The sequence below is a fragment of the Prionailurus bengalensis genome, chromosome C1, assembly GCF_016509475.1.
Source record: "Prionailurus bengalensis isolate Pbe53 chromosome C1, Fcat_Pben_1.1_paternal_pri, whole genome shotgun sequence".
Lineage (NCBI taxonomy): Eukaryota > Metazoa > Chordata > Mammalia > Carnivora > Felidae > Prionailurus > Prionailurus bengalensis.
In genome coordinates, this window is record NC_057345.1 from 187483692 (window position 1) to 187501582 (window position 17891).

General features: G+C 39.3%; 1 pseudogene; it reads left to right on the top strand.

Moving 5' to 3' along the window:
• The window catches only part of LOC122479512, an 83979-nt pseudogene that overhangs the window by 3840 nt on the left and 62248 nt on the right, over positions 1-17891 (top strand).

A 17891-nucleotide genomic window follows, 5' to 3' on the forward strand; every position in this document is an offset into this window, starting at 1 on the left:
TCTTGGATGTGGCCAAGACCCCTCAGGCACTAGTCACTGGCCCTGCACAGAGGAACGTAATTTCTCAGTCTTTGCAATATGAACTTTAAATCTCACAAAGGGCTGCTGGAGCTACAGAAGGGCAGACTCTGCCCTTGCAACGCTCAAGGTGGTACTAAGCTGGGAACACGGAATAACCCTGATCCAAGAACTGGTATTATCTCCCCAAACCAGAGTCAGTGAGAGTAACTCTGTTGCTTGTTCCCTCTCCACCCCCTAGCCACCGGCTTGGTCCTGACCTCACTGTTTCACTCCAAGACCTTCCATGCCATGTCTCTGCTCCTATTTCCCTCCTCCAAATAGATCATCCACCAAATCAAGAAAAATAAACACATTTCAAGCCAATGGCACTTTGAGCCAGACTCCAATCTCTTGAGACATCTCTTAGAACATGTACCCAAACAAGCAAGGCCTGATTCTTCCATTGATTCCTTCCAAAAATCTACAAATATCCCTCAAGCCTAGTCTACTAAGCCACCCAGATCCTGTTTCTCCATTAAAATTGGGCTTCTGTAAAATTTATCATCATATGTATTATTTAGGATTAGTTGAAAATGGCACAAACTCAAAACTAACAGTGGTTCAAACAAGATACATGTCATTTTTACTTTACATAAAGGGATGTCTCGGGGCTGGTCCAGAAGCGTCATGATGTCATCTGAGACCCAAGCATCTTCTCTCTTTTTCCTCTGCTGCCATTAATATGTTGCCTGTGGTCTAAGGTAGCTACTGGAGTTCTAGCCATTTCATCCCTTTTCTGTGCAGCAGGAAGGAAGAAAGGAAAATGCATGCTGGAATACACAACAGTTTCTACCACCATTTTTGGCACTTCTCTGTTTCCCTTTCTTTTCTTCTGTTCAGATGCCTCAAGACTGTGAGAAATCCTTCCTCTTTCCTGAGCGTTCTCATAGCAAATTGTATACATCATGATCATTTATTAAAGTTAATTAACATTTATTACATCCCTATGGTATATCCCCAACACCTAGCCCAGTGTTTGACACAAAGAAGATTAACAGAAAGTGGTGTCTCTTAGGGTCAAGAGAGGCTTATGTGTTCACAAATGATTATGATGCAGGGTACATTTCTGTCACTCAGTTCCAATGTGTGGGGAGTTTTCCCCCACACCACCAAGTAATTCCTTGACTCAGGGAATATAATATAAACTCCCTGAGTTTATAATTTGACTCAGTTCTTACACTGTCCACCCAGAGATAACATCAGGTTCCATTAAGGGCTTAGCCCCACAAGAATGCACCTCCCTGCACCTCCAATGCTAATCACAAGTCCAGATTGTTACCTATACATCTGACTGACTGGCTGTAAATCAGATTTCCACAGCCCCCTCCTTGGGTTTGATCAATTTGCTAGAGTGGCTCATAGAACTCAGGTAACCAGTTTACTAGATTACTGGTTTAATACAAAGGTATTAAAGGATATGAATCAACAGCCAGATGAAGACATAGGATGAGGTCCAAAACAAAGGAGTTTCTGACCCCATGGTGGTGTAGCCTGGCACAGGTGGCATATGGATGTGTTCTGGTTCACCAGCCTGGAGGCTTCCTGGAAGCTCTCTAAGCCCAGTCCTTTTGGGCTTTTAGGGAGGCTTCATTATACAGGCATGACTAATTAAATCATTGGCCATTGGAAATTGATTTAACTTGCAGCCCCTCTCCCCTTTCTGGGAGTTAGGGTACAGGACTGAAAGTTCCAACCCTTTTGATCACATGGTTGGTGTATCTGGCAACCAGCCCCCATTAAGTTCATCCCCAGAGTTACAGTATTAACAAGGACACCCTGATCTTGGTCAAGACCTAGGAAATTCCTGGGATTTTAGGAGTTATATGCCAGGAACAGTGGGTGAAGACAATATGTATTCCTAATTATAAGTCACAGTGTCACATGGGGTACAAAGTTCTATTACAAATATGTGAACATTGGCCATGATAGCACAGAGGAAGCTGGTTACTTGGAGCAGAGAATGGAAAGGTATATGAGATGGCAGCACCCCCACAGTAGAGAACATTTGAGCAGGGCTTTGAATGACATACAAAATTCTGCTAAGTAAAGAAGACAGGATTTTCAGGAGTCCTATATGCAAATGTAGTGTAAGGTGAAAGTCCTGATGGTGTAGCCAATTCTTGCATGTGACCAGAGTTCAAGATACATGGGTTGAGTGGCAGGAGAAGTTGGGCAGTTTATCAAAAAGTCTTATAGGCTATGCCAAGGAGTTTGGATTTCTTCTTGTATTCCAGGAACTCTGATTATAAATTTCCCTAAGACCCATTCAGTGTGCTTATTTATGAAGCACATTTTCTTGTACTTTCTCCCAGAAATTCTGATTCCATAAGGATTTCATTTTAATAGGCACCCTGAGTGATTCAGAAATCCTCAGCATGGTAGTTTGGTGGCCACGAGCCAGTGTTGAATTAAAGCAGATACAGATGATGATCAGACTTGAATTAAAGCAGATAATAGATTATTATCAGACTTGGATTTTAGTGATAGAAAGGGTGGCATTGTGGATGTCAAGAATGGAAGCAGGAGACATGTTAGGCAGCTCTGATAATTGTTCAGGTAACACTTAATAAGTGTTGATTCTGAGGAGTGACAGTAGAAGTGAAGGGAGTTTAGAGAATCAGTTTGGAAGTGTGAGTGATAGGACCTGGTGACATTGATTGTGGTAGATTGAAAAATAAAAAGTTGAAAATAGCTCAGTTTTTTAAGCTTGAATGACTTAGCAGGTGTTGAGGCTATTAAACAAGTTTTTAGTGAAAAGAAGGGAAAGAATAAGTTTGGGAAATAAAAAGTTTCATTTGAGGGCTTATTAAGTTGGGGATACCTGGAGGGGGTGCTTCATTTTTCTTTGTATTACAGTATGGGTATGTGTACCCAAGCCAACACACAGACAATCACACTTCTTGTTATATTGCACATTCCTCTGGGGCACAGATATGACCTTGGTATTTGGCATATGCTTCACTTTCCCTGGCATATAGCCACTTCGAATTGAAGGTGAGGAGGCATTCATTAGAATAAGCATATGTCCCCTCCTCACCTACTTTCCCAAATGGTAGCATGGTGAAAGATGATCTCTACTTCCAAGATGTGAGGATGCTCTTTGTTCTGTGAATCTAAAAGAAATCCAAAGTTTTAATCAAAAAAGAGAAAACATGAACACTTTGGGAAACAATCAGTTATGACATTTCAATCATGCCATCCCTTGGGTGCTGCTGTTCTCTTGCTGTGCTGCTAGGCTACCCACACAAACTTGCTTCTTAAGTGTGTCCTTGTTTGCACATCTTTGTATTCGTTGGCATACATATTTTCTCTTGTTTCTTTGATTTGGGGTCATGGTTGATCATGTTCTCTTTCTGAAAACGATAAATCTTTGAACACGATAAACAAGCTTTTTTTTATATATTATATAAGATCTCAGAGGCTATTCTATTCCAGAAGCCACCCCCTACCTCTTTTTTTCCTATTCTATTCTACTAATATCTTTTCCCTGACCTGCCTCAGACTTTCCAGGAGAAGCTGGACAGGAGTCACTAGAGTTCCTGTTGGTAGAAACAACTACTGCCTTAGAAAACAGTGATAAGTCAGGACCAAGGACAGTGGCGAAGTGGTGGTGGGTTCCAGATTTAGGCTCCATGCTTATAAGAGATGATTTGTATATCACAGGTGTTCCATAAGCATTAAATCAAATTGAAAATATGAATAGAAGAATTAATGTGCATTTCCATTAAATTAGCATGAGCTAGCCAATGTGAATATCATACTAGCTCTCTCAGCTTTATGTACAAAACTCTTATTTTCCTTCTGGTACAAGTGATAGAAAAAAAAACACTGATCCTGAAACAATGCTGTTAATCATATCAGAGGAGGAATCACATCCTTTTCTTTGCTTTGAGTGTGTGCATGTGTGTGTATAGTGCTGATATCCTCATCAGGTGATATTTCAAATATCTTCTTAGAACCACACAGAGTCATATTTCCTACTAGTATGGTTTTATGTTCTTTAAGAAAGTCCTACATTTTAGTTTTGTAGGCAATGCACAATTGTGGCTGTCAGAAGAACCAAATTCTTTCTAATCTCTGTTTTGGCACTAAACACATTATATAAAATGGAGGAACTAGCAATGGGAATTAAAGCAAATCTTAAAAGGTCTTAACTTAGCATCCTTTAGAATTAAGAGTCACAATATTGACATTCTGTCTTTAAGAACTAATCATCATGCCCATTAGGAAAAAAGAGCACATAAATCTCCTAAAATGAAAGTAAAAGAGCCATGGAGAAATTAAACCACAAAAATGTTACCTTAGAAAAACTTACTAAATAAAAGTCATGTAAGGAATGGATTCTTAGCCTGCTATCCATGAAGTCCAGTGGGCTTCCAGATGTCTGTAGACCCCGGTAAACTATTTGCAGAATTATGTGACAATGGATATTTGTACATTTTCATTCCCCCTAGAGAGAGTGAAATTTCCCAAAGAGTACAAAACTCAAAAGGCATCAGTAACTATCTTCTAGAAATCATTCTAGATCTTTGGACGTAAAAACAATGAACACTGATTTCCTGGTTATCTGTGGTACTAATGTGTAATATTTAAGATTTTATTCACTTGTGGGTGACAGAAAATCTCAAATAGCAGTAAATAAGATAGAAGATGGAAGTTTATTCCTTTCTCATTGTGTTAGTTTCAGTTCTCTTGGAAGCAGACGCCAGAAATGGGATTAAATGTACAAGGATTTTATTAGGAGAAATACCTGAATGAAAAATAATGAGGGAGCTAGAGAAGCTCAGGGAGACAGACTGTAATGCAAGTGCCGCCTGTGAAGAGGAGAGGGCAAGGAGGCTGACTGGGAGGGTCTAAGGCTGCTGTGCAGTCTAAAGCACATTCATCAAAGCCATTGGGGGTGGTTGACAGGGACTCCCATGTCTCTCCAAAACCACTAGTGGGGAGCAACCCATGAGAGTCATGGCCTCAATGGACACCTAGGTGATAGAAATCAAAGTGCAGCGGTCTCTTGGTCAGTTACCCTCCATGTTGAAGGAGGTCTGTGAAACACATTCTCATGGCTGTCATGCTTGTATAACAGAATCCCAAAGGTAAGTGGATCAGAGCTAGTAAAGCAGTGTCTCAACCCTATTAGGCAGCCAAGCTCCTTGTGTGTTGCTGCCTCACCCTCCCCAGCATGCAGCTTTCTCCTCATGGGCAGAGATGACTAATAGAAGTGTAGCCATTATATCTGAATTCCAGAAAATGAAGTAAGGGATGAAGAAGGGGGCACCCCCCTACTTTTGAGGACATTTCTATCCTGAAAGCCATACATAGCACTATGCTTATATCCCATTGGCCAACATTGTCATTAACCCCACCCAGCTACAGAAAAGACTGGGAAAATGTATTTTTCATTTTGGGCAACCGTGTGTGGGGCTAAAAATTGGGGTTTCTTTTACCAAAAAAAAAAGAATGAGAGAACAGATATGAGGGAACAAATAGCAGTTTCTGCCACTGAGAAGCAGAGAAATACAGTCAACATGGATAATAACACACAAATATTCCAAGAAGTATTTACAATTGGGCATTTTACTTTGTATGTCATCAAAGATGCAGATAAGGGTGAAAGCAAATGTGCAATGTACTCATACTTTCAAATTTTCAGGCCTTTATATGTACAGACTCTTTTTTAGTTTGGCCTTGTTTTTGGCAATCTGATGTCCAGTTGTTTTGAAAGACTAGATATCTGTATGATTATATAAGATTTGATAGAGTGGCCCACAGCACTCGAGTAACCAGTTTACTCACTAGATTACTGGTTTATTACAAATAATAAAGGTATTAAAGGATATGCATCAATAGCCAGATGAAGACATAGGATGAGGTCCAGAACAAAAGAGTTCCAGACCCCATGGAGGTGGGGCCTGGCATGGGTGGCAATCAAGAATCTGTAAGATTCTAAATAATAGCAGCTAAGACCTCATTTGAACTTAACTCTATATTCAAGGGTCTTTGAATGGTGATGTCCTCTAAGGTCCGAGCTATTCTGGAAAGAGCATTTTGAGAAACATATTATCTTTGACTATGCTTTTTCCAGGTCTACTCACAGGAGCTAAGTATGGCTGTAGAGTGGGAGGCTGTGGCAACTGCACAGTGATGATATCATGCTATAACCCCTTTATCAAGAGGATAAGGTACCTTGCAGCAAAGTCCAGATATGGTTGTATTTTTACAGTCTTAAACTTTGTTCTATTCCTTCACTTGATAATATGTATTGAGTACCTGCTGTGTGACAAGAACTGTGCTAGGCACTGGGGGTACAGTGATGGACAAGATAGACATGTTCCCAGGAATATGAATCGGTTAGAAAAAAATGTACCATCAGTGAGGATAACATATGGTCAAAGAATCCCCTGTTGAAAGTTGAAAGGCTGTCTGATTCCCTGTGCTGTCTGGGGAGGAAAACAAAGGGTGAACTGGCAGTGAAGGTTAATGCCATCATCACACTTTTATATTACTATTACAGCCTACTAACTGATATCCTTGCTCCCACCCTTGACCCTCTCCCCACCCCCACCACTTGGTAAATCCCATACATCAGTCAGAGAGATCACTTTCAAGTATAAATCAGATCACCATACTTTCCTACATTGGTTTCCCATTACATTTAACATCTCTTTATGTTTGATATTTATCCTTCTTCATGTTTGCCAAGTTTCTTGGATCTGTGGCTTGATGTCTTCTATCAGCTTTGGAAATTTCTCAAGCCATCATCTCTTCAAATATTTATTCTTTCTCCTCTCTCCCCCCTCCTCTCTCTCATCTCCTCTCTCTCATCTCCTCTCTCTCCCCTTCCTCTCTCTCCTCTCTCCCCCCTCCTCTCTCTTCTTTCTCCCCTCTCTCCCACCTCCTCGATCTCTTCTCTTCCCCCTCCTTTCTCTTGGACTCTGATTATGCCTATCTTAGATCATTTTGCATCATTATACAGATCTCAGATGAAGGCTAAGTGTCTGAGCACTGGTAAGATTTCAGAGATCTGCCTGTATTTCACAGCCAAGTCACCTGCTTCCTGAACTCTGGATTATCCCTCCCTTTACAGCCTAGCAGCCCACTTTTGAGTTCACCAGGGTGTTCTCTTTGCTCTCCCATCTTACATGTATGCTTTGGGAGATCTCTTGCAGCCATGCCTCCCTGCCTTTAGCCTCTGGAGGGTGGCAGTTGCCCTGTACTCTGTGAAACCTGAGTGCCTTCAGTTTTCTCTCAATTCTCCTGCTTCCCACCTCCCCCCGCCCCCTCCTGCTCTGTCTTTCTCATCTAAGAGTCCATGTGCATGAAGAGTTTTTTTCAGCTCTCTTTCCCTACCCCTAGTTTTAGGGTATTACCCTACTTTTAGGGTATTACCCTCAGCACTCAGTGAAGTTTGATGGGGAAGAGTTTGAGGAAAGTGCAGTCCAGCTTTGTATTTTAATTTGTGACATCAGCCCATATTAAATGTTTGTTGAAAGTTGGTCTGGTTTCTCCCTACTCCATCTCCGTTCATTTCAGTTAGAGATGAGAACAGCTGTTACCACGTCTCTCTTATAAAGGACTTCTACTTAATGGAGTTTAGTTCACTTAAGTTTCTTTACATACTCAGCATCTGATGAATTTTTAAAAAACTATAATGATATAGCTTATATGGCCTGCTTTGGATTTTAGAATGAGAGTGAAGGTCTCTTAGAACTTTCTAGATGAAGCCTTACAGTTACCTACCTTGCTCCACCCTGTCTCCCAGCCTGGAATCCTACCATTCCTCCTGGGTTCATTGTGCTCCAACTTCCCTGACCTTTCTGTCCCTCTTTCTGTCCCTGAACATCCCAAGCTCATTTCTGCCGCCTGTGCATGTGTTGTCCTCTGTGTGGGATGTTTGTTCCCTTAACCTTTCATGTCTGACTCCTTCAAATCATTCAGGTTCCAGCAAAAATGTTATGTTATCAGTCCTCTCTGATCACTTTAAAATACCAATGCCCAAATCGCCTCTGCAACTCCTTATTCCCTTGGCCTGTATTATTTTTTTTCATAGCACTTCTCACTATCTCAGTTTATGTATGCATGTATGTATGTGTGTGTGTGTGTGTGTGTGTATATATATAGTCTATGTATATTTGTATTGTCTGTCTTCCCTCAACTAAAATATATATTCTAAAAGGGGAGGAATTTTATCTGTCTTGTTCAGCAATGAATCATAGTGCCTGGAACTCTGTCTGGCACATAGTAAACACTCAATAAATATATACATGTAGTTATAAATGAATAATATTCTCCTAATCTTTCTTTTGTGTTTATGGGTGCAATACTGCTTAAAAACCTATACATTTTGCTTCTAAAAAATGGGCATGAGCTGAAGACAATGTATTTGCAAAGCCTGAAGAATTGTGTAAAACTCGCCATAGTGGACGTGCTGGGTGAATGCTCAGTTCCCTTTCCCACTGGATACAATATAATTTTTACTTTTGCATTCTGAAGATAATATGCAGCCGAGGCCTGTCAGATCCCCATATGCTCTCTGTAAGGTGCTGCTATCACCACAATAGAAAGCACAGGAAGCACCAAGACCAGGATTCATCCTGTTCAGATGAGGGTATGCTTCTTCCTCATAGGGTTTCTGTGCTTCAAAAAGCATGGCTAGCCCCATAGGTTAAAGTAAGAGAACAGTATGAGCCCCACTGCTTGGTCACTGCCCATACATGAAACTGAGCTGGAAACCAGGAGTGAAGCCTGGGGTGTATGGCTATTTTGTAACTGATTTCTCAGAAATCAGCTGAAAGAGCAGAAGACTTTTTCTTTTGGAAGAAAACTCTGACATTGCTGAGTTTGTTTTTTTGTTCTAATTAGATGGGACCTATCCTTACATCTTCCAAACTCAAAGAAACAAGAGCCATGTGCATTGAGGGTTATAATTTTGTAGTCTTTTTACAAAGTGGAAAATAATCTGATTTTAAAGCTGAATGAAAACCTCAGCTCCCAGAAAGATTTGTTAAATGTAGGACTTATTCAGAAGACATATAATAGGAGTTTTAGTAAATTTGGAGACGTTTCTCATAAGGCAGCACCTTGTTAGGACTTTGCCTCAAATGAAAGGGCACCTCAGACTCCTGACTTTAAATTATTTATATGTTGCCCATAAAAATGCTGTTGTTACTTGTTTTTCTCTAGGTTAAAGAGGTTCACTTATGAGGAGAGGACACAAGAGGGAAAAGATAGGGGTGACATCGAGAGTAACCAAACCACATTCTCTGGGCTTGAAGGAATTTCAGGTCCTGTTTATGTCCAACCTCATTACTTGGAGGGAGCGAATTCTGCCTGGATGCTCTTATGAGAGCTGGCTGTTCACAGCCATGAGATATTCTTTCTTTTAGTAGACGCTGCTGAGATCCTGGTGTTGCAGTGTAGCCAGAAGACAACTTCCAAAATGGGGTTTCACCTTTGAAGTTAGACTCCAAAGAGAAAATGCTAAGAAGGAAAAAGTTTGGTAGAGAAATAGGCAGTGTTTCCTTCTTGATTGTCTTCTGGCTTAATGGTTGCACTTTGTAAACAAATTTCTATGTGCTAAAGTGATAGGGCAGTGGTGGGCAGTTAGAAGGCACTCAGGAGGTTTTGTATTGTTTTGTTTTCTCAACTTGAGTGCAATTTACTTCACTTCTCTGAAGGACTTAAAGGGGGTAACCTTTATTTTAATGATTCCCATTCCGGACTACACACTGAAACCACTGGGAATCTAAAAAATATATATCTATACTCTTGGTCTGAGGTGCTTCTTGGGCCTTGGAAGTTTTAAACTTCCTCTGGTGATTCCATAGGCTGAGAACCTGTAATGAAAGGTGAGGACCAATAATCACAGCCACCCAGTCTGAGAAAAGGAGACACCTAGGATGAGAAGGATTTTCCAGGGCCTCTCCTCCAATTTTAATGTGCAAGCAAGTTGCCTGGGGATCTTGTTAGAGTGCAGGTTCTTATTCAGTGCATCTGGGGTGGGGCCCAAGATTCTGCACTTCTAACCTTTCTGTGCTTCCAGGAGAGGATTGCGAAGTGTCAGGGAACCCAGTGTGGATTCAACACTCCTGGGATGGTAATGTCCATCTACACATTGCTGAGGAACCATCCAGGGCCCTCTCTGGATCAGTTAACTGATGCCCTTGGTGGTAGGTTATATAATATATAATATTTATATATATACTTAAATATTTATTTATATTTAAATATATATTTATTTATAATTATGTATATATTTATATATTAATATTTCTATAATGTATATAATATATATTTATATTTATATATATTTAAATTTATATTTATATATAATTTATATATATAACTTATATAGATGTAATATGTGTGTGTATGTGTGTGTATATATTTATTTATTTTGACATTTTAAAAAATGTTTATTTTTGAGAGAGAGAGAGAGTGAGCATAAGCAGGGGAGGGGCTCGAGTGCACAAACTGTGAGATCAGGACCTGAGTCAAAGCCAGAAGCCCAACTGACTGAGCCACCCAGGCACCCTGTGTGTTTTTATTTTTAAATAATGGTGATGGTGAGAGCTGATATTAGACACTATGTGCCACATGCTATATTAATACTATATAAAGATTATTTCATTTAATCTTTATGATACTTTTATAAGATAGGCATTATTACCATCCCATGTCGTAGATGGAGAAACTGAGGTTTAGAGAGTTTAATTTATTTAAAGTTATACCACCAATAAGTGGAAGAGTTACTTTGTTCAAATCAAGATTCAAACAAGATCCACACGTTGCACTTTGTTCATATAGTTCTTGTCTTTCTTAATTTATAAAAGTCTCCTCCCTTTTTTATTGTTTGCTTATTTTTACAAACAAAGCCAGTTTATTCATTTGCTCTTGGAAAGGGTCCAGTTTTCTCTACATGCCACTCTCTACCACCACTCTCTCCTTGGAGTGAGTGCTCTCAAGATCATATTGGATATCAGAGGGCTGTTGATGAATACTACATGAGATCAAAGAGATTGAGATATTCTGGTGATACTTATTTCAAATAACTTTATCCAGTCTAGAGTGATTTGATCAAGTTTAACAGCTCAGTTGTGTGTGGGGGTGGAGGAGGTCTTCATTAATAATATTCTAAACAATTTTCAAAATTAAAAAAAATTTTTTTAATGTTTATTTACTTTTGAGGGAGAGAGAGCACAAGCAGGGGAAGGGCAGAGAGAGAGGGGGACACAGAATCTGAAGCAGGCTCCAGGCTCTGAGCTGTGAGCAGAGTCTGACACAGGGCTCGAAGTCATGGACTATGAGATCATGACCTGAGCCAAAGTCAGATGCTTAACCAACTGAGCCACCAGGCGGCCCCCTTTTTTTAATTAAAAAAAATTTTTTTAACTAAACAATTTTTTAAAACAATAGCCTCCCAGATTCTATTTCTGGTGAAACTCTTCATGGCTCGGTCTTTTCCTCCTGACTCCTGAGGACCCTGTTTCCCTGCCAGAGAACACGAGGTTAAAGCTCATGTTTCTAGTTCGTTCGCACACATGGAAGACCAGAGCAAATGGAAGTAATAAGGAGAGATACAGCACATAAACTGTCTCCTTCCTGATTTCCTTTAGATTCTATTATGCATTAGATCTCATGGATGTTTATAATGTGAACAAGTGATGAGGGAGTTTTCAAATTTTAGAGTGCTTACAACTTCTATGGGGAATGTGAAGAGTAAAAATTAAATCCTGGGATTAAACCCCAGATAACTTGCTCCAATGGCTTTGTTTTTTCAGTGACACCATAGATTGGGGGGTGGGGGAGAATGTGGCCTATGGACCATTTGAAAGAAACACTGACCTAATGATTTATTGTAAATAAATTGTGTGCTCAGTTGCTTCCAAAGTTTAATAGTTGCCTTTGCTGCTATGTAATGACTTTGATCAGTCAACTGAAGCTTAGTTTTTGAATGTGCCTGTGGACCAAGTTTCTAGCTTGAAATCATTGTGTTCTTTGAGCACCTAGCACAAGCAGAAGATACAAAACTGTTTACAGAGAGAAAATACAAATAGCTGAACTGTTGAACTCTACCTCAGGACTCTCAACCCAATATCCCGAGTTGCTGACAAAAAAAATCTGACTTTGTAGATTATGTAGACTGAAATGTCAAATGGGGCTTTCTTCTTGGATGGGGCCCTTACTTCCATCATGATTTGGCAGACTGTGTCTCTCTCTAGGTTACTTGAGTAACACAGTTGAGTTTTTCTCCTTAAGGTAACCTATGCCATACCCCTGGATACAGGCCCATAACTGATGCATGCAAGACTTTCTATAAAATAGAAAGGAACACATTATTGAATGTGTTTTGTTCTAATTAAACAAAATATTTATCAGATGTGTTAGGGGAATAGCCATTGTTACTCATATAAGGTCCCTTCTTATCCCAAGGTCTGTAATTGCTGTTTGTTATTTGATTTTGGGTAGCTGCTTACTCTCATTTACTGAACTTGCCCTGGTAGTCACATAATGAGTATTATTATGATATTAGCTGTAGGTCAGTCACTTTGATGTTAGCTGTAGGTCATTGTTTCAAGGGGTCTTTCCTGATCTGTTTGTCTGTATCGGGTGCCCTGCCCCTGGTTGCTCCTGCAGCCCTCTGTGCACACCCACATCACAGCATTGGTCACACTGTAGTATAATTCCCATTTGCTCTCCTATCTGTCCACCAGGCAGCATGCTGCTTGACAGTGGAGACTGTGTATCTCCAGGGCTGGTCACCATGCACTGATTGAGTGGCCACTCAGTCAGTATTTGCTACATGAATAAATGAACAAACAACCTTGATATAAGGGACATATGATTGCCCTTTGGATGTTAAACTATGAAATCAATATGTCATAAATAAGAACTGAGTGATAATAATAATCATAATAATTGTTAATATATAATTAATTATTAAATATTATTAACAGTCAACTATTATTAATATTTACTGCTGAGTGCCAGACCTTGTTATAAGATTTTTACATATTTTAAATTCTTTTTAATGTTTGTTTATTTTTGAGACACACACACACACACACACACACATACACACAGAGTGTGAGTGGAGAAGGGGCAGAGAGAGAGGGAGACACAGAATCCAAAGCAGACTCCAGGATCTGAGCCATCAGCACAGAGCCTGATGTGGGCCTCAAACCCATGAACTGTGAGATCATGACCTGAGCCGAAGTCGGACAAGTCAACTAATTTTCTCATTAGCTTAGATTTTTTTTCTTTCTATGATTTATTTTTTTATAATTTACATCCAAGTTAGCACATGGTACAACAATGATTTCAGGAGTAGTTTCCTTAAGCCGCTTACCCATTTAGCCCATCCCCCCCTCACAACCACTCCAGTAACCCTCTGCTTGTTCTCCATATTTAAGAGTCTGTAATGTTTTGTCCCCCTCCCTGTTTTTATATTATTTTTGCTTCCCTTCCCTTATGTTCATCTGTTTTGTATCTTAAAGTAGCTTAGATTTTTTTTATTAGAAGTTAGTATAGATATGTTTACACACACATGGTTCTTTTTCATAACATTTAGCAGTATTGATTATGTATTATGTTTCAACTAGCAGTCACACTTTTATTTAGTAGTTAGTAGAGGGGACTTTGCTTCCCACCTGGGATCTACATTTCATCTCCAGCTTCAGTAACTCACCCCAGAAGACCAACACCTTCTGAGTCTGGACCAGCTGCTTTTCCACCTAGGTGAGGACCAAGTACCCTACTAGAATCAAGATTTAGTCCATAGAGGAGTGACATCAGTAAGATGGTGAAATGGGAGTTTTCTCCTGTCTTTTCCCCCAGAGAACACCAATTTTAACAATTATCCATGGGTAAGAGTGACTTATGGGAATCCAAGAGTCCAGTGGAGAAATCCCACCATACCATTAGAACAAAAACAACAACAAATCCAGGACTGTATGCATTGAAGAGAGTGAGAGGAACAGTTTCACTTTATCACCATCATCCTTCCCCCAAGGTGGTACAGCTTAGTGCCAAGACAGACCTTCTTGACTCATGATTTATCCCATGGGGGAAGGTGAGAGTATATGAGTGGGTACTTGGCTTCCCCAGCTGTGTGGACGCTGCCATAGAGGCCTGCTTCTTTCTCACCCCATACAGAATACTGAACAATGTTGCACAATCTGGGGGCAGGGAAGGGCTGGGAGAAGCAGCCAGGGCTCTGAGGGGGCATCAGTAGGACATGGATCCTACCAACCATGAGCTACAAGAAAACACAGGATTCAGCAAGATCAGGAAAACAATACTTGAACTAAATGAGAGATTTACAGAGAGATAGAGATAATAATAATAATTAAAAAAAGAGGCAAACAGAAATTCTGGAGCTGAAGAATATAATGAATAGAATCAGGAACAAGACAGGGATGCCCACTGTCATCACTGCTATTCAACATAGTACTAGAAGTCCTAGCCAAACAATTAGGCAAGAAAAAGAAACAAAAGGCATCCAAACTGGAAAGAAAGAAGTAAAATTGTCCATGCATATGACATGGTCTTATGTGTAGAAAACCCTGAAGACTCTACCAAAACATTTTTAGAACTAATCAATGAATTCAGTAAAGTTGCAGGATATAAAATCAATGTACAAAAATCAGTTGTGTTGCTATATACTAACAAGCTATCAGAAAGAGAGATTAAGAAACAATCCATTTATAATAGCATTGAAAACAATAAAATACTAAGGAATAAATTTAACCAAAGAAGCGAAGATCTAAACACTGGGGGGGTGGGGGGGAATCTATTGTTGAAAAATTGAGGAAGGCAGAAATAAATGGAAAGTTATCCCACATTCATGGATTGGAAGAATTAGTGTTGTTAAAATGTTCATACTACCAGAGCAATCTACAAATTCAATGCAATCCCTAACAAAATTCCATTGGCAATTTTCACAGAAATAGAAAAAAAATCTTAAAATTTTCACAAAACCAAAAAAAGACCCTGAATAGGCAATGCAATTTTGAGAAAAAACAAAGCTGGAGGTGTCACACTTCCTGATTTCAAACTATTTACAAAGCTATAGCAATCAAAACAATATGACAGTGGCATGAAAACAGACCCACAGACCAATGGAACAGAATTGAAAGCCCAGATATAACTCATGCATATATGGTCAACTAATGTTTGACGGAGTGCCAAGAGCACACAATGGAGAAAGGATAGTGTCTTCGATAAATGGTTTAGGGAAACCCGAATGAAATTGTACCTTTACACCACTCACAAAAATGAACTCAAAATGTATTAAAGACTTAAACATAAAACTTGAATCCATAAAGCCAGAATAAAAGGGAGAAAACTCCTTGTCATTGGTCTTGGCAATGATTTTTTTGGGTATGAAACAAAAAGCACAGGCAACAAAAGGAAGAATAAACAGGTGGTATTACTTCAAACTAAGCCTCTTCACAGTGAAAGAAACAGTCAACAAAGTGAAAAGTCAAACTACAGAATGGGAGAAAATATTTGCAAACCATGCGTCTAATAGGGAGTTAATATACAATTATATCAGGAATTCATGCACCTGAATAGCAAAAATAAATAAAACTCCAGTAATTTGATTAACTAATGAGCAAAGGGTCTGAATAGACATATTTTTATAAAACCTACAGATAGTCAACAGGTAATTGAAAAGGTACCCAACATCACTAGTCATCAGGGAAATGGAAATCAAAACCACAGTGAGATACCTCACACCTGTTAGGATAGCTGTTATCAAAAAGTCAAAAGTGTTGGCAAGGATATGAAGAAAAGGGTACCCTTGTACACTGTTCATGGGAATATAAATTGGTGTAGCCACTGTGGAAAACTGTAATTTCCTCAAAAAATTAAACATAGAGCCACCATAGGATCCAACAATCCTTCTGGGTATATATCTGAAGGTGATGAAATTAGTCCCTCGAAGAGATATCCTAACTCCCATATTTATTGCAGCATTATTCACTATAGACAGGATATGGAAATAACCTAAGTGTCCATCAACAGGTGAATGTAAATACACACACACAGGCACACACAGGAATACTATTCAGCCATGAGAAAGTAGGAAATCCTGCCATTTGCAACAACACAGTTGAATCTAGAAGGCATTTTGCTTAGCCAGATAAAGACAAATATTGTATGATCCTACTTATATGTAGAATGTACAAAAGAAAAAAAATTGAACTCCTAGAAACAGAGAACATAATGGTGATTACCAGGGGTTGGAGGCTGGTAGAATGGGAAATGCTGGTTAAAGGGTACAGACCTTCAGTTATAAGATGAATAAGCTCTGAGGATCTAATTTACAGCATGGTGACTATAGTTAGCATTACTGAGTTGTGTAGTTGAAATTTGCTAAAAGAGTAGACCTCAAGTGTTCTCACAACACACACACAGAAGCGTGGTAACTATGTGAGATGATGGATGTGTTAATTAACCTGATTGTGGTACTCGTTTAACAAAACATACCTATGTAAAACAATCACATTGTACACCTTAAATATATAATTTTATTTTTCAGTTATACTTCAATAAAGCTGAAAAATAGTAAGATCAGTAATAAATTCTTGATTATTTAATTTTTCACCCACTGGACTTCTGGCTTTTTCAAAGTAAAGAAAATGGGGTTTACTGTTAGTCAAATGAATAAGTGAACTACCAGAATTTCAGAAAGTAAATAAGGTTAGTGAAATGTAAATTTTTTATAAGGTTTTCTCAGGACATGAGCAGACACTAAAAATTCTTCTTTTTAGGAAGAATTAATGGCTGCCCAAATTAACTCATTTGAGGTATTTCAACACGTATCCTCTCCATTCTCCACCTCTAATAAAAAAAAAAAACTATCCTAATAACTTTATTCTTCATTCCAGATATTGCTGTGGTTCAAGTATAGCTATCTATAGGAGAGAAAACACATTGACCCCTTAATGTCTCTTAGATGTTTTTTTTTTTTAATTTCTGGTTGTTGTTATTTTAGTTTATTTATTTTTAGAGAGAGTGTGTGTGCATGCAAGTGGGGGAGGGGCAGAGAGAGAAGGAGTGAGAGAATCCCAAGCAGGCTCCATGCTGTCAGCACAGAGCCCAACTCGGGACTCGATCTCACGAATTATGAGATGACCCGAGCTGAGATCAAGAGTCAGATGCTTAACCAACTGACCCACCCAGGTTCTCCAATGTCTCTTAATTTTTAAAAAAAGGCTATTCAAGCCTTTTTTTCAAGGGCTAGAAGCAAAGTGAAGATGTTAGGGAAATGGAAGAACAGACAATGGCAATTTAGGGAAACATTCTTATGCTCAGCTGGTGTCTGGTGCTGCTGCCTCCTCTGCTTTCCCAAACTGCAAAGAGAACGTGCAGGAAGTTGAGCTTTGGAGGCCCATTGGCATCTGCACTATGTTGCTGGTGACTAGGTCTGTGTTAGAGCCCTTGACTTAGAACCCAGAGATTACAGCTGGCCAGCTGGCTTTTTGTCTGTCTACTGTGTGTCTTTCTTCTGACCTCATTCCACAAATGATTTAAAGTAGCTAGAGTTGCCGGATGACAATAATTCCTTTTATTTTCTCTTTTTAAAGATAAGTCCAAAACACTTCTCAGAAGATGAGTCTCTGCCGTTGGGTTCAACTCAAGAACCGATATTTCCTCCGGAGCTAATGGTAAGGCAAAGTTGAGCTTCTTTTAGAGCAATTCCTTGTGAGATGTTTAGGAAGGGTATTTGCTTATAGGTCTTATCAAAAGCTGATTGACAAGTAGGTAATATCCATCTGTCATTGCTAGCCCAAAGTCTGAGTATGGGACCAAGGCAGAGATGTGTG